This window comes from Podarcis liolepis, assembly GCF_965112155.1.
Source record: "Podarcis liolepis genome assembly, chromosome: Z".
Classification (NCBI taxonomy): Eukaryota; Metazoa; Chordata; class Lepidosauria; order Squamata; family Lacertidae; genus Podarcis; species Podarcis liolepis.
The window spans coordinates 21,991,617-22,019,248 of record NC_139570.1 but is presented as its reverse complement, the minus strand read 5'-3'; the positions used below and the strand labels follow the sequence as shown (position 1 = coordinate 22,019,248).

General features: G+C 42.4%; 2 long non-coding RNA genes across 2 annotated transcripts; one reads left to right on the top strand and one right to left on the bottom strand.

The window, feature by feature from the left end:
* The first annotated feature begins 172 nt into the window (after nt 1–172).
* LOC310698134 lies at nt 173–7,777 on the top strand. The gene is made up of 2 exons (XR_014521354.1): nt 173–4,827; nt 4,916–7,777. It is a non-coding gene; the product is annotated as an uncharacterized lncRNA (long non-coding RNA).
* Nucleotides 7,778–13,214: 5,437 nt separating this feature from the next.
* Nucleotides 13,215–17,260, bottom strand: LOC310698948. Its single transcript, XR_014521850.1, has 3 exons — nt 17,064–17,260; nt 14,773–14,867; nt 13,215–14,689 (listed from the first exon to the last, which is right to left on the bottom strand). It is a non-coding gene; the product is annotated as an uncharacterized lncRNA (long non-coding RNA).
* Nucleotides 17,261–27,632: the final 10,372 nt, after the last annotated feature.

The window sequence follows — 27,632 nt, the reverse complement described above, 5'->3', positions numbered from 1 at the left end:
TCCAACGTTCTGGGCAGAGAGGAAGTTCCCAGGTTAGTGTGCCTTTTCTTCTTTTGCACAGCTCGCCCCTATACACGAAGCCAAGCCAGAGCACAACTAAGTGCAGTACAGCCATCTTCTCAGAAAAACTCTTCACAAGCTCAAGAGGTCAAGACACGAAAGCTTTAGCAACTAATCCACACTTAATGACCCACCTAAGTGGTACTCAGAATATCACTCAAGAAATCACTCAAGATATCCCTCAAGTAATTAAGGAACAAAAGAAGAAAAGGCACACTAACCTGGGAACTTCCTCTCTGCCCAGAACGTTGGAGGCTATACACCACACCCCCTCAACAGTATTTATAGGAACTCAAACACTGAGATCCTGCTCTGTTCCAGCAACAAGAAGCCGAAAGCACCAGCCTGAAGATGACGAGTGAGACCTCGTCGAAACGTCGCCTAGACACCCCAACTCTTACACGGGAAGACACCCGAAGACACCAAAACCTGCATATATATATATATATATATATATATATATATATATATATTATTTTGGGTGTGAGGAATTCAAACAAGCCATTATTTTTGTGACTGGACAACATTTAGCTTGGTAAATCCAGGTTTGATTAAAAAAACTGTTCTTCGAAAACCAAAGAATTTTAATTTTAATTTCTGAAAATGTGGGCAATGCTATAAAAAAGTTAGTTTCTCTGCACAAAGCATATCCAACTAAGCATACAACATTATCTTGTACACATACAGCAATATTAGAAAGTAATGACATCCGTTCATAAGAAATTTAAACAGCAAGTTTCATCGTCTTGCTTGGCTTCATCCTTGGCCATCAGCCGCTTCTTCGCCTCTGATGTAGCCCTGCTGCCTCTGTGATTTGTTGCACACACCTCTCTATAGACTGAGCATAACAGGGCCATTGTGGAACTTTCATGGGCTCAGCAATAAACTTATTCACTTCCACCATAGTAAGATGACATGTCAAAGGAGGTTCATATATCCCATCAGACTAATTGATCAGCTCAAACAGGGACAAAGCACTGGGGTTCATGGAAGGTGTCTTCCTCAGACATACAGAAGGTTCTCCCAGTGCTCCTCAAGTCAACAATCTTTTGGACACCAGTTCTCCTCTTCTCACTGTCATCTGAGTTCAAGGGTGTCTGGATTATTATTTTGCTGAAAGCATACTATGCTGAGCACTGAATTGTTGGCAAAGCCTGTTTGCTGTTGTTAACCATATTGAATGGCTCTCTGGATCAATATCAAGTAGGTCCAGAACCATTTCATGTATTCCTATCATTATGGCCTGTGTGATCCAGTACCCATATACTTGATCGGTAGAAAGATTAGTTACAATATTGTCACTCAGTGAAGTAAGAGGCTCTCCAATTGAGAGTTTGGTGACTGAAGGACTACTGTATTTTTCCATCTATAAGACACCCACATGTATAAGACGCTCCCTATTTTTGGGGACTCAGATTTAAGAAAATGGAGGGAGATAGCCCTGTGTATACCCCCCCTAATTTTTGACATTATTTTTAAGGGAAAAAACCTAGTCTTATACACAGAAAAACATGGTAATTTCGTTATGTAGCAGTGTCTAGCATCTTGCCAATGTCAACTGTCCACCTGCTGTTATACAGGATCTTTCCATCCAGTGCTGTGGTCAAGTGTTGCACGGGGGACTCGTTGATGTGGAGGGTATAAACCAACCAGATCAACTGTTATGGACTGGCTGGATCGAGAGAAGTGGTGGGAGGCACCAACTGGGGAACACCCAAAGGAGCCCCTAAGGAAAGAAGGTTCAGAGCCAGGGGATTGGTGGTGGGACAGTGAGTGGTCAGAAGATGAAAAGGGAGAAGACTGGGAGAAGGAGGTGTCGGAAGCTGAAGAGGTAGCAGGATTTATTTAGTGAGCAGGAAGTGTCTGGTAGAGAGCAGTCCAGAACCAGAGGCAGCAATGAGTCAGGCTTGTGAGGAAGCCAAGCTGTCTCCCCCTCCCCATGTCTTCCAGAACCAGAAGAGGTATGAAGAGGCTGGGCAAAGGGAGACAAAACATTGGAGTCTCAGATTGCTTGGGAAGGACCTGGCAGAGGAAGAGACTTAGACATCTGTGGGACAGTGGGGGCCTTCAGTCCTCGCAACAGCCTCATTGGGGCAAGATCTACTGGGAAGGGCTCACTAGGCCTGACCTCCTGAGCTGTTTTGTTTCTTTGAATAAAGAGAATTAACTTCACTGACACCATGTGAGTTATTGCGGACGTCCTTCTGAAACCTACCCTGACATCAGCTTACAACCAAGCTTGACCTCTACCCGATTCATGGTACCTCCCTCCCAGCCAGTGTTAACTTTTGTAGAATCACCTGCAGTGGCCTGCAGGCTCTGATCAATGCCCTTCTTCTTTAGGAAATCTACAAGATTATTAGTTTGTTTCCCCCTCTTTGAGCTTTTGTCTGGAGTGAAGTGGTAGAGGTATCTTCCGTCAGGCTCACTGCACACTGAATAATGCTTTCCTGTAATGATGTGGAACTGCTTTCAGCATAACTTTAGTTGTATCTTCACAGCCGTCAAAGAAGATGCAGTCAATATCACCCTTCTGAAAAAGACCATCAAATTCCCAATCCAGAGATTTCATAACCTTTTATTGGGCCCTCTTGACTTTATTGTGATCAATGGCAAGTCTCTGGTCTTCTCCAGTGATCAAGCTAGCATCCATAAAGGCAGCAGTGGTGATGGCAGCTGTAGCACACAGGCCAACTCCATATCCAATGCTCTGCATAGCAACATTGTGTACTTCTGATGTTTTGTACTCTTTTTATTAGAAGTGGAAGGTGTACTTGATTTTTGGCAACCGGGGCAGCAAAATGCAGAGCAGAGGAAAAAAATTACACTTGCAATTGAGGATGTCAAAAAGCTTGTCGAGTTTTGAAGTGAAAGCCTCTTTGACATCTAATATTTCTCTACCAAGAGATATGTTTTTGGCTTGCTCCAGCTCTCTTGAATCTTCTTTAAGACTGTGACTTGTGAATATACAATGGGGGTGGCAAAAGAACTCTTTGCTTATTCCCACTTTAGGGCGAATGTCTTTTGCAAGACTGGCTGCTGGGTAGTTTCTGACATCCTCATCACTTTGTTCTCTTAGCAGTAGCCCGTATGTCATGACGCCTTGCAGAGTTGGGAGTTCAGAGGGCAACAACTCTCTGCCAGTTCCAATTAGGTTGCTCATATGCACGAATGTCCCCAGTCTTGTTCTCTGTTTAGAAGTCGCTGTAGGTCAATTCCCAATGGTTGGGATGGTAGTAGTAGCAGCACTGATGGACAAGTAATATAACTGCAAGTACTTAGCAATCATTTTTAATTATTTTCATGCAATTTTCCACACATTTGTTTCACAATATTTTTTTAATGAGGCAAGTTTAAAATGATTAGAAATGCAACACACACACACACACACACACACACACGTACGTCAGTATTGTTATGCAGTTATTTACCAAACAAAATGAAATCATATTAATTTACCCAAAATATGCTTTGGATTCCCAAGTCAAGTTACAGCTTTTTAGCACCCCTCATTTGGGGAATATGAAAGTTGAAAAATTCAGCATGCCCTAATGCCTCAACATTTGCCAACCTGGTGTCCCCCTCCCTCTTGTTTCGGTCCACAGCTTCTACTACCTCTAGCCAGCATTGGGTGGGTGTAAGGAGAGGGAGGAGAACTCTCCAAAATTTTAGGAAGGGGGTTGTCACTTGTCATATGTATCCATATGACATGGCCAAGGGTTTCTGGTTCTTTCTTCATTTGTTTGTTTGTTTGTTTGTTTGTTTGTTTGTTTGTTTGTTTGTTGAAGCCTCCCCAGAATGGCTCCCTGTGCAGCCTCCTCACCAGCTACATTTCCAGGAACCCAATGGGAGCAACACCTTTTTCTATCACATCTCATTGATCCCAACGCATCCTAGCTTCTTCCACAGAATGATTTGCTCATTTGAGAGTCATGAAATGTAAATAGGCTTGAAACTGGTATGCATTTGTAATGTAGACCTAGTGATGTCTGGACCTGCCAATTATAATTTCTATCATTTTTCAATCTCAAGTTAAGTTCTCCACATTTGTATACCAGTTTGTATCCCCCCCATATTAAAAATTACTCCTGAAAATTAACCATAATTTTAATGCTGATTTTTCCTAATATGCACATGTATCTATGTAATTTTGTGCGATATACCCACTTTTGCAAATGGGTTATCCCTGAGGATAATGCGTTTTTGTAAGCTGTATTAATATATACATTTTTATGCATGCTTTACCCTCAGTATATGCATTTCTGTACATATTACTTGGCTGCAGATCTGCCCAGCAAATTTCAGATAAGGGCAGGTGTCAGAGTATGGCTGTGCTTCAGTTTGCTCATTTTTTGGGAAAGTGCAGTGTGCAGTTTAAGCAGGTTTTTCTTTAAGTGACAACTGAATAAAATCCACCACCAACCATCCCTACTGGAGACACATTGCAGAAGAAGCTGTGTAAGGCCCTAAAGCCTTTTCCCATTCACTAATATTCCAGAGGTACCCCAGAGAGCTAATAAAATCCCCATCTATTGCTCTAAGAATTTCACTGGGCTTTGCCCAGGTGTGAGAGTTTACCCTCACTTCTACATCTATAGGAGCTAAATATTAGCTTTTAAACAACTGAAGGAGAGAAATATTTATCAAATTATGCAAGACCTTAGGGTTGCCATATTTCAAAAAATGAAAATCTGGGCACAAAAGTTGTTGAAGACATTCCAGCGATTTCTGCATGGACACTGTATGTGAGGGCTGAATACCGGCTGTGTCAGGGAAATTCCGGGCATATGTAACCCTACCTGCCAGATCCTGGTTTTGCACAACAAATCCAGGGACTCCCCCCCCTCCATCCCAGCCCAGTGTCCCCCATGGAAATCCCATACCCAGAACAGCACCCCCAATCATGTAAATCGAGCCACTTAGTCCATGCGTGTATTGCTGGGTGCATGCAGGATGGGTCCTTCCACTGAAATAAATAGGGAACAGCACATTTATCAAGATCCCTCTGCAAGCTTGAATAGTCACCAGCGTCTTCAAATGCTTACCTGGTCTGGAGAACCTGTTACCACAGTGGACTAATAGAAGCACACCACTCCCCATCACTGTGTTAAAATAACATGTGATACACAGTAAATTTATGTGCATGCCTGTATGCACAGTGGCTTAAACTGTTCAAATCTTAAACCTCAAAACAGCGGAGAAATATTGAGTGACATGGATCAACAGATTTTGGGAGCCCTTGGTGAAGCTGCCCTCTGAGAGATGCCCCCTAGTGGCTAAATTGTTGCAAATCAAAGTTTGTAATCTTTGTCCCTAAATTTGAGCAACGATGAAGAATGAGTGCATGTGTGTGTGTGTGTGTGTGTGTGTGTGCGCGTGCGTGCGTGCAATTGTCCTCAATGGGATGCAGTTTGCACTTAAGTGAGCCTGGTGAAATGCTGGCTGTCTCTTCAATATTTATATCAACCACAGTTATAAATATTCAGCGTTAAGTCCCAATTGACCTTATTTCTTGTTGAATGCAATCAAATCTGGCTGACATCATGTATACTATTAGCTCTATTTGTAAATGCTAATTAAATATATATGTTTTTAAAAGGGAAAAAAATACTTCAACTGACATAAAAGGGTGACTGTTAACATGTCTTTTAAATATTTTAACGTAACGTTATGCTGAGAAGATGAAACAGGGGAACTATGTTGGTTTTAGAACATGTATTTTGTTTGCATTTATATTTTGGGCAAAATAATTCTTTGAGTCTTTGCAACCCTTGATGAAGACATTGAATCCCAAACTTGAGTGGACCCACTGACTTCAGAAGGCTTGGCAGTCACCATATGATTAAATGTACTGTTTGTGTATTAAGTTACCTTTGTATTCTGTTGCACAGAACCTTCAGTTCTGTCAAAGCCTGCTAATCTTAGCACTGTATGCAATCTGGTTTGTACTGCAGTGCTCAGTTCAATATGAGAAGCTGCCATACCAGGTATTTGACTCACCTAGCTCAGTACTGTCTACACTGGCTTGCAGCAGCTCTCTAGGGTTTCAGGTAGGAACACTGAGCCAGGTTGAAGCTCCTTGTATTAACTTACAAAGTCCAGGACAACTTAGGTCCAGGGCAACCTAGGGACCACCTGAACCCTTATATCCCACCCCAGCCACTGAGGTAAACTGCAGGAATTTTGCTGGATGAGGCTCGCTTGACATCAACATGAAAACCAAGCCTTTCATAGGGTTGCCATACCTCTTTTTCCAGGACATGCCCTCTTTTTCATGGGTAGAGTCGCCATAGAAGTTGGCCAATGCGTCATCATTTTTTGCTCTTCAAAATATGGCAACCTTACTTTAGAGTCAGCGGTGGCTACCAGCTTGGATGGCTTTAGAAGAGAATTATAGAAATTAATGGAGAGTAAGGCTACCAATAGGGATGCGGGTGGTGCTGTGGGTTAAACCACAGAGCCTAGGACTTGCCGATCAGAAGGTCAGTGGTTTGAATCCCTGCGACGGGGTGAGCTTCCGTTGCTCAGTCCTTGCTCCTGCCAACCTAGCAGTTCAAAAGCACGTCAAAGTGCAAGTAGATAAATAGGTACCGCTCTGGCGGGAATGTAAACGGCGTTTCCGTGCGCTGCTCTGATTCGCCAGAAGCGGCTTAGTCAGGCTGGCCACATGTCCCAGAAGCTGTACGCCGACTCCCTCGGCCAGTAAAGTGAGATGAGCGCTGCAACCCCAGAGTCGGCCACGACTGGACCTAATGATCGGGGGACCCTTTACCTTTACCTTTTTAAGGCTACCAATAACTATTAACCCTGATGGCTATCTTCTGCCTCTTTTGTCAGAGGCAATATGCCTCTGAGTGCCAGTTGCTGCAAACTGGCTATTGTACAGAGTGCTGTTGTACTAAGGTCCCGCTTGCAGGTTTCCCATGGGCACCTGGTTCACCCCTGTGAAAACAGGAAAGTGACTGATGTAGTGGCATTCAAATATTACCTGGGATTTCCAAGGCACCCACCCCCCATGTTTCTTCATGTTTCTAAAATACTATCCTTCCAGTCTTAAACTGCAACTGCTACGTTATGGGAAAAGTAGCAACAGGTAAGGCGGGCTCTGAGAGCTCAAAACTCTGAAGCTTTCCAATATGAAGGATCTTATTTATATTTAAAAAAGAACTAAAACAGAGTTGGGGATCCTATGGAGATACTTTTGGGCTACACCTCCTATCAGCTCTGACCACTGGCTATGCTTTTATTTCACGCTTCCCTGAAGCAAAAGGAAAGTCACACCTCTCTCCTTTCCAGCCCGCAGATAGGTATTTTCATTTCTTAATCTGAAGCATTTTACCATTATGACCTTTAGGATTACGCTGGTTCCCCTTCAGATCCCCGAGTGATAATTTTGCTTTATAAATTCTCTTTTTGGATAATTTTTTTGTCATTTTAATAACCCATCTGATGTCAGGACGGACACTTATGGGTCACACAGAATAAAAGATGAGAATCCAGGAGCAGAGGAAGATTTACAGTCATTTGCCTTTCATCGATCCCATAAAACAACCCAAGCATGTACAAATGATGATCTTGTAAGAGTCGCCTGGGCAGGAGCATGAGAATGGAATGGGAAATCCATCAGACTTATTGATACCTGCAAAGCAGAGGATCCCCAAAGTTGTGAATATGGAAATGAATTTTATATTATAAAATGAAATATTTATTAACTTTCCCCATCTGTTCTTTTTTTTTTTAAGTTTCATGTCATCAAGTCATTTGTGAAATATATTTAATTTAACCACCCATTCATGCCATTGGGAAAAGGTTTTCCTTTGAGGCTCCCAGGATCTGTTCAAGAACTTATTTGGAACTGCATTTAAAATAGCCCCCCTTGTTCGGCACATCAGCAAGCTGTGAAAATGGATCCATGGCACACATTAGAAGATGCTCAGAATTTCCTTGTGGCTTTACACAATGTAGGGGATTTTAAATGTGGACAAATTTCAGACAAAGTTTTTTTTTAAAAAAATGCATGCCTCGCTTCATGAGACAAATGTAAAGTTGCTTATGAATAAAATGATTGATATAGATATAAACCACAATTAAAAACAAACCAACTTCAAGTTACTAAAACCAATTAATAAAAAAGGAGAATCAACCAGTTCAGCATAAATACAAGTGGGCAAAACTTTAGCCCATGTTAAAGTCTCAGCAGAATCAAAAATGTCTCATAAGCTCAAATGAAACTTAAGAGAAAGGGGGCCAACCCAGGCCCTTTGGTTTTTCTCAGTTTCTCATTTATAGTTTTAAATTCAGTTCTCCACATTTCCACATCATATATCCATATATCTAGATACTGACACATTTATATAAAATTCATAAGCATTTCAGTGCAAATTTATTCTAATATACACATTTTTGTATGCAATTTTTCCAAATATAATGCATTTTTAAAATATTGTTTTCATTAACATATGCATCTTTATGCACTTTAGGTCAGTATGTGCATTCTTGATCACATTACTTGGCTGGAGAACTACAATGCAAAATTCAGAGAAGTATGAATTTCAAAGAACAGTGGACAGTGATCCAAATAATGGTTTTTTTTGGCAGAGGATGAACTGCAGTGGAAGAGAAACAGCACTGCATGCAATGAATACTGACATGGCAGAGTGGAAAACTGTGCCTTCATACACCCCAACTTTATAGTCTCTTGGACACTCTTCCAGGGCTCATAGGATTGCTCCCTAAGTGACTTAGCTGGAAAAGCAGATTCCTGTTATGGATGAATAGTGAGGCATGAAGGAACAGGAAAGTGGCAAGATGGATTACAGTACTACTGGATTCAGAGTTCATTTTCTGTATGCTGGAGTCAACTTTGTCAAAGTCAGTGGCATCTCGCCAGTATCAGAAGCTGGTGCATGGCAGGTCGGAATTGGTTCTAATAAATACACCTTTTCAAAAATGCATAATTAAAACAGTGATTTGATCTCCCTCTAATGAATTTTAGTCAAGGTTCTCTTCAAGGATACTTTTCTCCCATTAGCATTTGACATTAGTAAGCAATGAATAATTCCATTTTTTTCTTGCCAACAGCTGGGACACTTCCTGCTTTATTTGCTATCCACTCAACAGTCTGCAAGAAATGCTAATGAGCCCTGAGTGTAAAAAATAAAAAATTCCATCCACTTGATCACAGGCAGGAACCAAGGTAAAAAAGAGAAAGACTCGAGAGCTTTCAAATTAGGACATTTGGGTAAAGGCAACTTGAAAAGCTTTAAACAAGGGGTGGAAAGCTCAGGCTAGGGGGGCAAATGCAGCCCCCATAACTCTCTATCCAAACTGTGGTCTGCAGTCTTCATGCAGATGGATGTGGATCTGCAGCACATTCAGCATATCAAATATTTCACACATATATTTTTATTATATTTTATTCCTTCTTTTATTTCTAATACTGAATTCTGGGGAATTCAAATTGTGATACAATGAAGCACAACAAATAAGAAATAAAAAAGCAGGAAAAATGCAATTAATAACTGCACATCACCTATTGCCTCCAGTGCATTATAATCACCATAATAGGCAGAGAAATCATTAAGCGGTTCACCAGTGCCAGCAACCATTTTCAGGTAGTTTTGAGAGTGGGTGGATGAGAGAGTTTGCGAACCAGTGAACTAGGCCACGCCCCAACTCCACAGGCCACACCTCCAATCAGCCCTGCCTTGCAACTTCCTTGAGTGTTTCTATCTGGCTAGAGAATTGAGAGAGATTTCTCTGTAGCTGGAAAGTAGCCTACAGTGCAAAAGTAAAGAGTCTCATGAGTTTCTCCAGGCACTTTTTGCCTCTCTGCCCACCTACCATTGGAAAGAGGCAGTGGTGTAGCGTGGGGGGTGCAGGGGGGGCTGGCCGCACCGGGCACAACATCTGGGGGTTAGGGTTAGGGGGCGCAAATCCACGGGTTAGGGGGCGCAAATTACTTGCCTTGCCCTGGGTGCTGACAACCCATGCTACGCCACTGGAATGAGGCCCTCAGAAGGTTTGAAATGTGGCCCCTGGGCTGGAAATGGTGTCCTAACTACTGGAAGACATTGGTCCAGTAAAACCATGTCAGTGTCCCTTGTCAGGCGTGGAGGGAGGTGGTCTTATTTCCTTAAAAAACTTTATCCACATTTTGGCACCATTTTGAAGTTCAAGTCATTTCACCTGAATCAATTTGGCCCTTGCCTATTAACAATATTTGGCATTTGTTTGTGCACACGTACAAGAGAGAGAGAAAGGGCTAGAGAGATAGCAGTTCAGATGATATGGATGTGAAAACAAGTGTTCTTGCATGCTGTTAAGTGTCCCAATTTTATCAGTCATTTTTGGAGGTCATACAAATGTCTCCATTTCCAAATGCAGATGGAACAGTTCTTGCAACATGGCCCGAAGCCGGGGAAAATATAGTCATTCAGGAGCAATGCAGTTAAGCCAGAGTGAATGGATATAAGCCAAGGATGTTCTATCGACTTCATCGGAATAAAATCAGATACAATCAAAGCCCTTGGACTTAACTGGGTTTGTAGATCAGATGGGAAATCGGCAATTAGATGCTAATTTGGCTGCCAGTAAATTTCACATCTGATTACAGCTTTTTACGCTGAGGCTTAGTTTGCTTAAGCCCCACCCATCCACAATAGAGAACACTTTCCCTCTGTTATGTGGCCTGATTAAAATGATCTCTCATGGAAAGTGGCCGTGTAAATAAATGGCCCAGAGACTAACAACAATCTTGTGCTCTGATATTCATCTCATTTACAAGGATTCTGTTGGTGCTTTTGCAAGAGAAAGATGGCTTGGTGTACAGGAAGGCTTATGGCAACAAATCTAAATATGCTGACTTGTAAAAAAGTATTATAGAAACCAATTGTGCTTAGATTTCCTGCTAATAAATTGCATGGCAAGGTAAATAATAAAATGATGACTCCCCCCCCCCCACAGCTGACAAGCATGTTCCTACCTTACACTCTACCTACAAAAGCCTTTGCTAAAGCTTTCTGACATTTTTTTTTTTTTGTGGGTGGTATACAAGCAATTGGGACATGGGTGGTGTTGTGGGTCAAACCACAGAGCCTAGGACTTGCTGATCAGAAGGTTGGCGGTTTGAATTCCTGCGACGGGGTGAGCTCCCGTTGCTCGGTCCCTGCTCCTGCCAACCTAGCAGTTCAAAAGCACTGCAAAGTGCAAGTAGATAAATAGGTACCAGCTCCTGTGGGAAGGTAAATGGCGTTTCCATGCACTGCTCTGGTTCGCCAGAAGCGGCTTAGTCATGCTGGCCATATGACCGGGAAGCTGTACACCGGCTCCCTTGGCCAATAAAGCGAGATGAGTGCCGCAACCCCAGAGTCGGCCCCGACTAGACCTAATGGTCAGGGGTCCCTTTACCTTTATTATACAAGCAATCAGAATTAATAATGGAGGGGGAAAAACCCTGATGTATTTTTTTGTTCATTTGCATCACTTATACTCAGAGCAAGGAAGTAGGAAACACCAGGATTTTACCACGTTTTACTCAGCATAGACCCACTGAAATTAATGCGCATGACTAAGCTAGGTATAATAACCTCAGTGAGTAAAATTCAGTTGAATTCCACCCATTGAACTATGATGACATAGTTAGAAATTAGAAATGATAGCCATCAGAGTTGAACCACTCAGCTATGACCTTTCTCTAAACCATGGCAAATGCTATTAAAACAAATAATTCCACCCTGCAATGTAACATTGAATATATTGATTTATTTAACATCCACATCTTTCCTCTGGGGATGGTATATACACTGTTCTTCCCTTGCATTTCATCCTACAACAACCCTGTGAGGTAAGTTAGGGAAGGAGGCAGGTGATTAGACTTAGGCCAGCCTGTACATTTCATGGTTTAGTGGGGATTTAAACTGGGGTCTCTCCAGTGCTTGCCCAACACTTTAACTACAACTACCACCACACAGGTTATCATCCAAAGAAGACTTTTCAACCTGCTTGAATCCCCTGAGCTGAAATCTCTCCTGCACTGCCTGGCCTAAAATTGCATAGGCCTAAGTATGTTATGGTTTATTTGTACACAGTTTTTGACCCAAAGGACTCAAAAGCAGCAAACAGCATATGAACAGGATAAAAGATGCAATAAAAGGAGAATCAATGTATCAAAACAATATAAAACAACAAAATAATGAAATACCAACCAATAACACTGGATATGCATTTGTGAATTGCATGCTCTCACTATACACATGATTCATTTGCATTCCATCTCTCACTTAGACGCCAAGTTATTTCACATTCATCCCCCCCCCAGCTGCTCCAAGGAGCAAGTCAATCAATTGCTCATTGGGAGTACCCTTACCACATACCACACAATTAGTTTTTGGCATGTGCCCCTTTGGCACTACCCCACCTGGGCTGATGCACTGCTAGTGATTCATCATTAATGGTGGTCTCAAAATAAACATGCTTCCCCATGGGAAATCAGCCACAGCTGAGTTCCTGCTCTTCATGAATGGGGCTAACTACTGGCTCCTCCAACAAGGTGCTGTTCTCCAGATGCAGCAGAAAAGGGGGTTAGGTTGTACCTACCGCTTAGCCCAGGGTTTTCCAAACTTGGGTCTCCAGCTGTTTTTGGACGACAGTTCCCACCATCCCTGACCACTGGTCCTGCTGGCTAGGGATGATGGGAGTTGTAGTCCAAAAACAGTTGGAAACCCAAGTTTGGGAAAACCTGCATTAGCCAGTAATAGTCCTGCTTCTGCTATCTCCTTTTGGAGCCAACAGTGGCCTTTGAATAAAAATATTTCCTCTGTGGAAGTAGTGCCCCATAAATTGTCTGAGTTTACACTGAACTAAAAGTAAAGGTAAAGGACCCCTGACAGTTAAGTCCAGTCGCGAACGACTCTGGGGTTGCAGTGCTCATCTCGCTTTAGTGGCCAAGTGAGCCGGCGTTTGTCCGCAGACAGCTTCTGGGTCATGTGGCCAGCATGACTAAGCCGCTTCTGGCGAAATCAGAGCAGTGCATGGAAACGCCGTTTACCTTCCTGCTGGAGCAGTACCTATTTATCTACTTGCAATTTGACGTGCTTTCGAACTACTACTTTGTTAAATAACAAGAGCCCGTGTGGTGTGGCTGCAGCCTTCAGACCAACCTCAGAAAGGTACAATGCCACCAAGTGAGATTTCTTACTTTTTCTTTTGAGATTTCTGCACTGCCCTTCACCAGAAATGGTGACAGGGAAGTTTGCAAAAATAAGGTAACATGACAAAGTAATACACAGCAAATTAATACACTAGGATAATTTTCACAAACTGCATGGTTATTTATTCTTTAGGTATTTTCAAAAGTGCATTTGGAATTCTTACTTCAGAGAAGCGAAAAGAGAGTTTCGAAAAGACCAGCAAAATCCAAGTATGTGCATTTAGATACATTCTAACTAATTCTCCTCCTGGAGGGCTGCGGGTTTTTTTTTTTTAAGGGGGTGGGAACTGATCCCATGATCCCACCACCTACAAGGCCTCAGAAGCTACAGGGCCTTCTTTGAGGTCTCTGACTGGGAGCACATTTCTTGCAGCAGTGGCTCTTCCTAATCCTGAGGATTCGACCTCAAATATTTAAAAGCCATTGGCTTTGCCATGTAAAACTGCCTCAGCCTAAGCCACAAACACTTCAAAAGACATCAAAGACAAGAATTACCCACAGCTCAGTCTGAAGATGAGGCTGAGAGTGCTGGAGTCAGCTGATGCCGACAGTTTCAGCATCTTAGAGCATGAAGCACTTTTCATTCATTTTAAATTAATTAAAGTGAGAAAACATGGACGAAGAAAAAATAGCTCAAGATTCCTTTTTCTTTTAAAAGTTCTTTCTCTTGAAAATGCCAATTTGAGATTAAAATAACCCCACGCTGTTTAAATAGACTTTTTTAAAAAAAAACACGAAAAATATTTAGAGTTTTTAAAGTGGCGACAAACCCACTGCTTGCAGCCATTTCAACAGGGGAAGTTTGCAACCTTCCTTTCAAGCAGAGGTGTAGAGGGGGCCCCCCCTGGAAACTGAGGACCCTATTCCTCAGGACCTAGATCAGAGGCAAAAGCTGGTGGGAAACAGATGTGTCTTGTGTGTTGGCCTCTGTCTGTTTCAAGAGACAATGGAGTGTGCCTCTGGGGGTGAAGCAGCAGTGAAGTGACTTCCCTGGCGTGTTAGCCTCAGCAGTGCGTATGGAGGTCCTTGGCTGCCCAGATGATAAGACTCCCCTCTCAGCCTTGCTGATGTGGTCCAAAAGACAACAGTGCAATGCATTTGGCACCAGCTTGACTGCAGGAGTTGCTGGGAGGAGGTGTACAACCATCTTAGGGACCCCACTCTGTATTTGTGCAGGATTTACTCCTTAGCCTTTTCTTCTCCCAAAGATATCCCACAAGGTAGCAGAGGCTTAGGATCAGAGTTTTCCTTGTCGTAGATGGGGCAGCTCTGCAGGCTGACGAGCCCCCCTTACCCCTCACTTCCCTCACTACATGCAGAATCACTTAGGAATTGTTGGACCTCCTACTGGTCTTCTCTGCGCCAGGATCTGTTCAACATTGTGGGTGTTGGGTGCATCCTCCTTGAAATCCCAGTTCTCTAAGTTCTACTGCTCAGTGGCGTAGCGTGGGTTGTCAGCACCCGGGGCAAGGCAAGTAATTTGCCTGCACCCCCCACGCTACGCCACTGCTACTGCTTATGTAGTCAAACACAACTGAGGCTGGGCATGGGATGCTGGCTGGCTGTTGAGGTTGGTAGTGGGAAAAACAGGAAACTACTGGAAAGTGAAAACAGAATGGAATATTCACAGCTGAACAGCAGGACTACTCCATGCTGCAATATTTTGTTGCATGTCCCACTTGTTAATCTCTTTCTTTACTTTTTTGGGGTGGATAGGTTACTTATTTATTTATATTTATTGAATTTGCATACCACCCTTCATCCAAAGATCACAGGGCAATTCACAACATAAAAGTACAAAATGAGAACATAAAATACATAATAATAACCCCCACAAAAAAACAATAACCCCATTTCTCACAAACACATTTAGTAGGCTACAGAATGTTTAATCAGCCAAAGGCCTGGTTAAACAGAAACGTTTTCACCTGGCACCTAGCGAAGGGGCCAGGCAAGCCTCCCTAGGGAAAGCATTCCAAAAACAGAGAGCCCGTTCTTGTGTTGCTGCCCTCCTGGACTCTCATGGTGGGGGGACACGAAGAAGGGCTTCAACGAAAGAAAAGGGTTCCAGACACACCTTGCAGAGTCCCTTCAGATTTGCCATGTACTCAGAGCAAAAGAGGGGAAAGTACTACAATTCTTCAGGGCTCAGTGGAGTTGCTTTTCATTGTGCAATATGGAATAGATTAGGGTTTCTCAGTACGACGTTCATTCATAGAGTACCTCAAAGCACTTTATCCCCCCTCAAAGAAACGGAGCAAAAAAACCTGGGTAGTTCAGTAACTCTGCAAGCCAACAGCGCATCCATTATAAACTGAACAATGGACCACACACAAAGTCCAAGTCCTAATACACTGCAAGAGAAATTGTTAAATTGCACTCTGGTTGGCTCCTATGGGTTTCAAACAGAGCCATTTAGTTTCCACTCACACCTTAACCTTACTGTACCTCCTTTCTTGCAACTCAGCTTGCACACCTGTCAATTAAAGAATCTGCATCAAAATAAATCAATGCAGGGCTTCATACTGAAAATCAAAAGCCAGGATCACACTCACGAGCCAAAGAAGGTTAGGAAAAAGATTATTGAAGAGTGGGCCAATCTCTCCCACCTCCTAATATCTGCGGTAGTTCAATGATGCTGATTATTAGGAGATACAGGGTATAGAAAGGGATGGACATTTTCACATAGAGAATGATTAAATTATGAGGAAGGACAATAGCGCAGAGGCAAAGCACATGATTTGCATGCATAAAGCCTTCATATCAATTCCCTGGAATCTTTCGAGGGAAAGATCACATAGAAGGTGATGGAGACCTTTCTGAGATCTTGGAGAGCTGCTACAAGTCAAAATAATCAGAGTAACACAATTTTGGAGACAGTTGTTGCTTCACTCAGGTCCTGTTCGCAGGTTTCCTGTAGGTGTCTGGTTGGTTGCGATGAAAATAGGATGCTGTGTTGGATGGGTTTTTGGGATGATACAACAGGGATTTTTCTGATATTGACCAAATAATGGGCTATATATAACCTATGCATGGACAATTCATAGAATCACAGAATCATAGAATTGTAGAATTGGAAGGTACCCTGAGGATCATCTAGTCCAGGGGTAGTCAACCTTTTTATACCTACCGCCCACTAATGCATCTTTCTTGATGGTAAAATTTTCTTTCCACCCACCCGTACTCGGTGGAAGGTGGATTCAGCTTGTGCCATAGAACCCCCTACCACCCACCTAGAATCCTGTAACACCCACTAGTGGGCGGTAGGGACCAGGTTGACCACCCCTGATCTAGTCCAACCCCCTGCAATGCAGGAATATGCAGCTGTCCCATATGGGGCTCAAACCTGCAACCTTGGTGTTAACAGCACCATGCTCTAACCAAATGAGCTACTCACCTGCCAAAGTCCATTTTTCTTGGCTTCCAATTTTTTCAACATTAAGTTCAGTTCATGCTATTTCTATATCCGTTTATGGATTTTTTTAAAAAAGAAAAAAGTCTCCAATAACTTTTTTTGTGTGCATTTCTCCTAAATACACATTTTGACTGGAAATTTGCCTCCCATGTGCATTTTTGTGGGGGGGGGGGAAATCAGCAATATAGTGCATTTTTAAAAAAATATTGTTTTCACTAATATAACCATTTGTTGTGTGCACTTTCCCTAAACATATATGCATTTTAGTATGTGAATTTTTGTACATGAATTTTGAATGGTAGTTGCGTATTGATTTGGAGAGGGCAAATGAGACAGGTTCACTTTTAAGATGCAAGTTGTATTCATTTCTCCCCTTACCCGACTGAACTTGACATGAGACAGCTTTCTGTATTCCTGTGGAACTCACTCTCACCAGATGCAACAATGGTTGTAATGTTCTCTGTTTAATAATAAGCAGAGGAGTTGAAGAAGCAATAGTTTTATTAAAGAACTGTGTATAACAAGGCCTTCTTTCATTTAACTACTTTCTCACTCTGGCTTCTAGCTCTACCTTCTGTTTAGGCCCAGGGGAGCCAAGTATAGGGGGCTGTGGGAGACAAGCCCCCCCACAAAATTCTAAATCAGAGGGCCACCCCAACTTCTGTGGTGGCAGTGGTTGCACACCACTGGGTGTGCACACATGACGTCAGCATCCATGTGCAACATCAGCATGGCCCAGGGCATGCATGCATTGCACACATGCCATGAGGCCCCGGGCCCCCTCTTTCTTGGTGGGGGCAAGGTAACACATTTCCTTGGGCCTGACATCCTAAACAAGATATGGGTTGGGTTCTTAAAGGTATAATCAAATCTATCCTTACAGTGATCTCCAGCCCAGATGGCTTTAGAAAGACAATTAGATAAACTGATGGAGGAGAGTTCTATAAGCAGTTGTTAGCCATTGTGGGATCTCCAGGCTGAAAGGCAGCATGCCATAGAATACCAGCTGCTGGGGGTGGCGGCGAGGCAACCACAGGGAAAGGCTACTGCTTCCATGCCCTGGGTTTGTGGGCTTCCCAGAGGCATCTGATTGGTTACTTTAGGAAGTAAGTTGTAGGAGTACATTGTCCTTTGATCTGATTCATCAGGACTCCTTCAATATTCTTAAAAAGTGCAAGTGAATGTTCCTCATCCTCTTGGTGATTCAACGATTTGGTGTTTTACCATGGCATCCACTCTGCATCCTGGCACAGTTTTCTCCTACCAAAATTAGGGACATGTGCTCAGCAAGGGCGAGTTGTTGTAATAGCCCTCTCCTTGCCTGAAGTCTAGGGTGAGGAGAGAAGGTGCAGAATTTCAGGTCCCATGAAGGTACACAATAGTTGAACAGGTGCCCTGCTCTTTCACACAAACACTTGTTTGTTAATAAGATTTCTTACTTGCATGTCACTATAACGTTCCAGGGTGTTACAGCAATATAGAACAGATGAAACCGTTACAATAAAAAAAACCAAAACCAAGCAAAATTACTGCAGACAGAACAGGACCTTATAAATTCGGCAAAATAGATCAGTCCCACAAAACAAAATGCCTTCACTTTCAAAGGCAACCCCAATATCATTGGATGGAAGAATATTAATTGCTTTTAGATGTTTTCAATTTTAGTTGTTTTTAAAATGTTTATACAAACATGAGTCTGACCAAACTGCGGGAGGCAGTGGAAGACAGGAGTGCCTGGCATGCTCTGGTTCATGGGGTCACAAAGAGTCAGACACAACTAAACGACTAAACAACAACAACAACAAAAATGTTTATAGACTGTTTTAGAATGCTTTTGCTTTGCTTGCATTTTTAAACTGTGCTTTTGTGGAGATATAAATTCAAGAAATGCAAACAAACAAACAAACAAACAAACAACAAATAAAGGCCAGGGTAAAAAGAGTTCATACCTGTGCTCGGTGTAATGTAATGTGTGAACAAGCCTGGGGCAAAAATACTTTGTTTACCAGACTCACAAATTACCTCAAGCAAAGCCTATATGCAATTTTCCCAATCTTACAGTATAATCGCCATGTCACCCTGCTCTGCCTTTATTTACAGCTGTCCCTTGCCTCAATTAAACCCATAATGAAAGCCCATCACAAAAGCTGACTCATGCCTTCCCCTTTTCATGCTGCAGCATCATAAGCAAAACATGCCACTAACTGTTGAAGGATGGTGTGATTTCTAATTACAGATAATACAGCTAATCAGGGCCAATCAACACTTTATGATCTTGACTTAATATTTTATCATAATCTTAATTATAATTGCATTCGCCACGAATCGTGCGAAATGCTAGGTGTCATTTGCATTCCCAGCGTGCTTCAACTCACGTGTGTGTGTGTTTAAGAAATATATACAGTGGTGCCCCGCAAGACGAAATTAATTCGTTCCGCAATTTTTGTTGTCTAGCGAATTTTTCGTCTTGCGAAGCACGAAATCCCATAGGAATGCATTGAAAATCAATTAATGCGTTCCTATGGTCAAAAAAAGTCCAAACAAAGCCAAATTTGGTACAACAACAGTTTATTAACTGCTCTTTAAAGTCACACATACTGTAAAGAGCAGTTCAAAAATTGAAGGGAAAATAAATTAACTTTATAAACAAAACATGTCTTTGTTTTTAGTCAAAGAAAAAAAAGTCGCGAGACGTTTTCGTCTTGCGAAGCAAGCCCATAGGGGAAATTCGTCTTGCGAGGCAAATCGCGAACGGAAAAACCTTTTGTCTAGCGAGTTTTTTGTCTTGCGAGGCATTCTTCTTGCGGGGCACCACTGTATTCCCTATTGGGCGTGATAAACGATAGGTATGGCAAAAGCAAATTGTTTAGAAGCTGTAGCAAATCTCCACAGAAGACTGTTTTTACAGAGACTCTGTTTCTAACACCAGGGGGCGCACCTGGATCTTAACGTTTCTTATCAGAACAAACCTATCTACACACTGTCCTTAGCGGGTTCTTTTTTTTTTTTTTACAGTTCTGTTTGTTTAACCTAAGAAAGAAGGAAGAGGGAGGCGGAGAAATGTTAGTTTGTGGGCATATTATTAAAATTGAGTTTTATATCATGCACAAGTACCTTGCAGCTACAAGCAAGGGATGGTCATTTAATTAAAAACATATTTCCCCCCTAACTTAAGATGAATAGGAATGCAGTTCCCTGAATTCTGAAGTATGTTTCATTCTGTTAAGCCTTGTTATTCATATTGCAAAACTTAGTCAAAAAAGAAAAGGAAAGGAAAGTGGGAAAAAGAGCCTATCCAGGAACTTTACTCTTTAGAGAACAACCCAGATGGAGAATTCTAACTTGTGGAAGGCCACTTTGTGGCAGAGGTGTCAAAAGTGGAGTGTATTCCATAGAATCATAGAATTGGAAGGCGACTTGGGGGTCATTTAGTCCAACCCCCTTCAAAGCAGGACTTTTTCACCCAGCATGGGGCTTGAACCCACAACCCTGAGATTAAGAGTTGTGCTTTACCGACTGAACCATCCAGCCTAGCCTATCTTAACAGGAACAGGGGCCTGGCAGCGTTGCTTGTGGCAGGATACGATATATGACACCCCACCACCACCATGAAACAGGAAGCTGACTTAAACTGAGGCAGGTTATAGCTTAGCGTTGTCTGCACTGACTGGCAGCAGTGGTTTTCCTAGGTCTTTCCCCAACCCTGCCTAGAAGTGCCGGGAAGTGAACTTGGGACCTTTTGTTTTCATTTTGCAGTTGCATTTATTTTCATTATTGAAGACTTCATTCATTTTGTTGCTCATGCCAGCTTTCATTGTATTCTCCCCTGCCCCCCCCGGGGGGGTTTGCTGCTGGTTCTGTCGCAGCAGCATAATTCCACGTGGCTTCCTGATGGCTGCCATTTTATTTGCCCAAAATGCTGTGGGAGTAGTGCCATTCTGGGGGAGTTCTTGGAGCAGGAGAAAATGGTGGTGCGCGCTCTCTCTCTCTCTCTCTCTCTCACACACACACACACGGTGGTTGCCATTATCCCTCCAAAATGCTTTAAAAATATATGATACAAACTGGGTTCCCTCTGGAAATAAGGCAACCACCAAGAGGTAGTGATAGGGGAGAAATTCTGTTCAGTTTGTGTTTAAAGGCAAACTGCTTAATTTACACTTTCTAAAACAATGCATGAACCATGAACCAAGAATGGCAAAACAGCTATTCTTCAAAATTCACACTTCTCTGAATATTGAAATGCAGTTCTTCTGCCAAGTAATGTGTACACGAATGCATCTGCTAGGGCAGAGTGCATTTATAGAGGCATATCTTGATGAAAATAACCTACAGAAAGACAATATGTTAGGCCAAACTGCGTGCAAAATCATGTATATTAGGAGAAATTTGCATGAAAATCCTGATGAATTTTCAAAAGGGCTTTTTAACCCCCCCCCCCAAGAACAACCCAACAACATCCTCATCATCCGCCTGTAAACTGGTGTGGCAATCTGGAGAGCTGAATTTAAGATTGGAAGAATGACAAACGAAGAGAAAGCAAAATTGGCATATTCACCTGTCCTCAGAGGACCAGTACTACTGCTGCTGAAGAAGGCATGCCATCTAGCTCTGAATGAGTCATGAACAGGACAACAGACATCAACCCAATTCATTTCCATTCATTCAGGGATAGCTCTAGGTTTGAATGAGGCCTTTGGTGGGCTGCTATCTCTTACCTAGTGTTGGCAGACAGGCGGAAGCACTTTGAGCAGCCCTGCAAGGAACACTACAATGCCCTTGGAATGACACTACATGAAGGGTATTGTGGGAAATTAATATGGCAGCAATGGGCCTTGCTGGTTACCAGCAGCTGTATGGGCTTTCACAATAAAATACAACCATTGTTGTCTGGGAATTCTATCCATGCTGTGGAGATACCCTAAAGAGATGCCACGTTACCCAGTACCAGGGGTGCCAACTTGAATAAAATATTGTGTGTGTGTGTTGGGGGGAGGTAAGCCCCACCCTGCAAAATCGATCACATGACGTGACACCCACCCACCATCTGAATGGCAATGCTCATCATCTTTGGGGTGGGGCGGGCAGCTCCCTCAAATATTTTATTGGGGGGAGGCAAAGGGACTTTGGCCCCTAGGAGTTGGCTCCTAGGCCCAGTACCCATCCTAAGTGAGGATGTCTGTCATATTTGGTTTTGATATCCTAAGAGGTGTTGGAATGTAAAGACAATAGAGACAGTTTCCTAAAATAGGAGGAGGAGGTTGTGGCAGAGAACTACCAAATGGGGCCCATTTATTCCAGTGTTTCATTTGTTATGAAATCAATGCATGGCCCCACTATCTGTATGAAATACAGCTCTTTGTAACACAGGGAAATGTATGTGTCTGTATTCTCCTTGTCATGTGGGCAAGCAGTATGAAATTATTGGTTCCTTTCATGGTTATATACACTTGGTGCTGAGTTGCCAGCTTGCTGTCTAAAAGCTAGCTCTCGCCATATGCCTGTTCATCACTGCAGCAAGACGTGGTGTGGGTGTGTGCCTCTGTGTGAACAAAACATCACAGGCCAAATATCCATTTTGATTTCTGACAATGCCCCAGAGCAATGCTACTTTGGGGGCATCTTGGTAAATGAAAATGGCTCCTCATGGAGCTGGGCTCCCAAGACAATCAGAAGTGTTGATGGGCCCTGTCAGAGTGGTAGAATGCTGGCAACTGCCTGAGGGTGCCAGGTGCTGATGCTGAACCAGGCAGGATGACTGTCAATTTAGCAATGACAATTGCAGTTTGCTGTTGCTAGAAGTTCCTTGCCTTTTCTTTTCAAGTGATAGGCTGTACAATGCATCCGCTCTACTTTTGTGACCCTTTCGCTACAGCATTCCTAGATTCGAAACTGTGATTCTACACACAAGTGTGCACTCCCCCCCAAAAAAGGCTTAAAAACAATTGCCAAATGAATTAAATATCAACAAGATGGGGAAGAGGGCCAGGGAAATGCTAAACACGCATCTCCTGCTATCCATCTACTGAGATCACGAGTCAAATTTGTATAAAATCCAGCCTCTGTTAGGAGATGTCACTGACGTTTAGGTAGATAGGAGCATTTAACGTGGAGGGCTGCCAGGTTTGTCAGCAGCAACAACAAATATCGACACATTTTATTTCCTAAGCACTCAAGGACAAAAAATAAAATAAAATGCTTGATGTATCATTGTGCCAAGTTGAAAGAGGTTGGCGTAATTGAAAATTCTCTCCCCCCCCCTTTCCCCCTCACTGACAGTCTGCTTTACTGCAAGGAAGAGAAGCAATACCGGCATATATTTGACGTCACTGGTGACACTGTAGGATACAAGCAGATTAGAGGACAATTAGATGCTAAACTTCACAGAGCCCAGTTTGCACAAGGTGTAAGTTTTATGCTATCTAGCATTTGGTGGATGGGGTCAATGTAAAGACAGCGTGTGTATTTGCGTGTGTGTTTGTTTACAAAGAATGGCTCATAGCAGGTGCAATATTACAACATTTATATTATATGTATTATTTATTATTATTTTAAAATTACTGATCTGGAAATTTCTGGTTGATTGCCAGACATTTCTGATTTCCAGTTCCTTAGCTATGGCAATACCCCCCTCTTAATTTGCTGTAGAAATGAAGGAAGTTTGGGGTAACCAAAAGTGATATCAGTTCAGTTCTGGTACTAAAACCAAATTCTGAGGCTCAGAATGCGCTTCAGTTTAAACTGCATGTCTTTTGCATCAGGCTCTGACTGGTGGATCCTGGGATTGTAATTATATTAATAACAATAACAATAATAACCCAAAGCAGGTCCTGCAAGCTTGGCAGGCCAAAGAGAATGGTCTTGCCATCCAAGTGCAGTTTACGCAGAACTCAGCAAGTTCCTGCCCTCAAGCAGCCTTATTGTTTTGTATTGTGATTGGCTGGTCACGTTGCTTGTAAGTGAGATCACTCAAAGCTATATGCATCCATCATATTGAATGGTGCTAGATTACCGTACTACCTGATGTTTTATGGTACATCAGGTGTCTGTTTTAGGAAGTTGCAGGAGCTGGTTAGTTTGGAGTTAGGAATGTTCGACAATTCAGAAACAGCAGCAGAAATTGTTGACATTCTGTTATTCATCCCATATCCAGAACGCTAATCAATCCAGCGAATACAATCAGTATCCACTGTTTGTCTGCAAATGATCCATAATTGATTCAGGTCTTTCCCTATTTGCATTGTGCTCCTATTGCCTTACTTGAACTGTCTGGACATACTTCTTTCCTGCGGCAACATATTATCTTAGGTTACCTTATAAAAGTGAATATCTAACAACCTAGGCCTGGGCTGTGACCTTCATGATCCAGATACAGAATTGCAAAATTAGAGGGAATCCCGAAAACATAGCCCCAACTCCATAACATTATAAATATGGTTGTACCATAGACTTACAGTATATGACGACATTATAAACCTGTTTTTATTTTTCAGCCAAATTGCTAACAATGAATTTGTGACAGCAACAGCATACCGAACTAATGTTGGTCCCCTTCATCCCGTTGTGGGATGTTCTTGGTAATGAAGATAATGTGCAATTCTAGGAATGTATAGCTAAAGGATAATGTACTGCAGAACAAATACTCTGCTGGTATAAAATGGTATACAGCCATTGACATGTTGATTTATGCCTGCTGTGTGATCCCAGCTTTACAACCGGCCAGAAAGAGGTAGAAGACCTTGTTTTAATATGGGGTGCTGAATTTTCTTATATGGCCGTTGGTTCTGATTTGAATTTAATGTGGGTTTCTGTTTGCTTGCTTTTGAAGAGGGGGAGGATTATGACTTTACTTGTGTGTGATTTTGGTAAGCTGCCTAGACTTACTGCAAACAAGGCAGGGTATATAATATTTTGAAGAGAAAGAAAATAAATAACAGAACCTGAGCTTTGAAATATTACTATTGGAATATCAATGCTGTTATTTCAATGACTTTTTTTGAGAAACCCCCAGAGCCACGGGACACCTTTGCACCTGGGTAGATGAAGTGATGAAAGATTTCCTTGATGGTTCCAGCAAAATGTTCAGACCCTTGACCAAAAATGTCCCTGACCAAAGGGGCTGTTTTTCTTCAGTCTATGAAAATGGAGCTTGTGTGTTTTGTTGAGTGTTCTGAGGATATTAGATAGCATTTCAGATTATAGCTGCTAACTTGCCATTCCTGTAATTAACTGCAGGTGGATTACATCAAGCAAAACTCTATAGTCATTAAAAAGTTATTAAAGTGATTTAAGACATTCTTACAAACAATGTATTTTTCCGTATTTTTATGGGTAAGATATTCTTATGCTGCACACGTCCTGCTAGTGGACTTGTCATAGGCAATTGGTCAGTCATTGCAAGAACTTGCTGTTGGGCCAGATGAGCCTTTAGTCTGATGGTTAAATGGATGACATGGACAAGAAGTGATGACACTGAGATCATTCCAGATCCTCCAAGTGTCCCTATTTTCCAGGGACGTCCCTGATTTAGAGAAGCCATCCCAGTTTCTGATTTTATCCCAGAATGTCCCACTTTTCCTTAGAATGTCTCTGTTTTCATTGGAGAAATGTTGGCGAGTATGGCAGGATGTCCCTATTTTTGTTGGAGAAAGGTTGGGGGATATGGAGTTATTTGACCCCTGAGCCATCTGAAGGCAATTCTGTATAGGGAAGTTTTTAAATGTTTAGTGTTTTACTATGTTTTTATATATGTTAGAAGCTGCCCAGAGTGGCTGGGGTAATCCAGTAAGATGTGTGGGGTATAAATACTAAAAATATTATTATGGAATCGAATGTCCCGCTCTTCATTGGATTAATGTTGAAGGGTATGTCTTGCAAAGTTGTTAGTTGTTCCCTGCATTACAGAGGCCCGGCTGGCCTCAGCTAGAAGACAGGCATGTAATGTTGTCAGTCCCATGCTGTGGAACACATTCCCAGCAGAGATAGGGTGCTCTTCTTTTTGGTTTACAGTTCAGTTTACAAATATTAGTGAAAAGACAGACCCTGAGAGTCATAGAATTGTAGACTTGGAAGAGACCCTGAGGGTCTTCTATTCCAACTTCCAGGAGTCTCAGCATACGGTCCCCCATCCAATTTGAAACCATAGCAGACCTTGCTTAGCTTTGCACATGTGCTATGAGTTTTATTGCTGCACCACTAAGAGGACACAAAAGGAAATAGGAGTGGGAGGGAGGAAGCAGCAGCAGCAGCACTAATTCTTAAATACAGAGGTTTTGTAGTGAGATTCAGAAATGAAAACTTAGAAGAGCCAAAAGAGGCTGGTCTTTCAACAGAGCTGGTGGAGAGGCCTGGCAGCCCCATATCTCCCCTTCTCCTATTGCCTGGGTGGGGTATCTGCTATAATAAATTTTAAAATAAATAAAATAATAAAATGAATCGATTCAGGAAGTCTTGGGGAAGAAAAAAAGGTTTTCAACAGAAGTCAAAAACACTGGAATTGAGGAGGCGGGGAGCCTTGCTTCACATCTAGGGGAAGAGAGTTTCAGCATACTGGTGCCGCTGCACTAAAAGCACCTGCTAGGTTCATATTTAGAAAGTAACAAGTGAGCTGAACTTTAAATTCTGCACCTGCTTCATGTTTTAAATTTATTTTAAAGAGCTTCTAAACCAATTGCTGTTTCAAAAATCTCTAAGTGGTGATGCTATGTATTATGAAAAAACAGTATCCACCAAAACAAAAACAGAACCACTAAACCAATAAAACAACAGCATACAGGCAAATAAAAGCAAATAAAACAATGAAGATTATTATTACTATTATTTTCACTACAGCAGCGCATATATAAAATCAATTCAAATCTAAGACAGATACCAGATGGGATAAAAACATCCATTTAGAAAGCTTGCTGAAAGAGGGATATCTTTAGAAGCTGTGGAAAAGACAACAGAGGAGGCACGAGACTGATATATACTGGGAGGGAGTTCCAAAGGGTACGTGCCACCACACTAAAGGCCTGTTTCAAACATTGTGCAGAACCAGACTTCCTGATAGGATGGTATCTGAAGGATGCCCTCTGCTGCTGGATGCAGTGATTAGTTAGTTTTTCCTTGTCCCAAGCTGTATAGGGTTAGACACACCTCCATGATGCGGGAGTTCCACAATTTAGTGGGGCTTGCACAGGAAAAAAATTAGCTCTTTCCTGGATTGTCATTCTCCACACATCTAAAAGTTGGAGGAACTAGCAAGAGAGCCGCCTCTGCAAATCTTAATCCCCAAGTAGATTGATAGGCATGGAAATATATTTGGGGTCTAAGCCACTTAGGGCTTTCAACACCAACGAGAGCACCTTGAACTGGGCCCAGAAATGAACTGACAACCAGTGCCCTGTGTCCTACTTTGCAGAGGTGAGACCTATTTGAAGGTGACTTCTTTGTGAAGAGCTGTCTGGTCTAAGACTACTTTAAATAGAGCCAGTGTGGTGTAGTGGTTAAGAGCGGTAGTCTTGTAATCTGGGGAACCGGGTTCGTGTCTCCACTCCTCCACATGCAGCTGCTGGGTGACCTTGGGCCAGTTACCCTTCTTTGAAGTCTCTCAGCCCCACTCACCTCACAGAGTGTTTGTTGTGGGGGAGGAAGGGAAAGGAGAATGTTAACCGCTTTGAGACTCCTTAAAGGGAGTGAAAGGCGGGATATCAAATCCAAACTCTTCTTCTCTTCTTTAAAGCCAAAGTTCTCTAAGTAGAGACAGACCGCTCCCCCCCCAGGACACTTGAGGTTGCCCATCAACTGTGTGCAACTGGACAACAGACTGAGCAGGCACAGAGTTTACCTGGTCACAGTCTTCCCCTCTATGGGGAGAGGCCTTTTACTTGTTTAAAGCAATTCTCCCCACATTTCCATGTTTACCTATGAATTAGCACATGCACCACCGAGAAATAAGGCACTAAA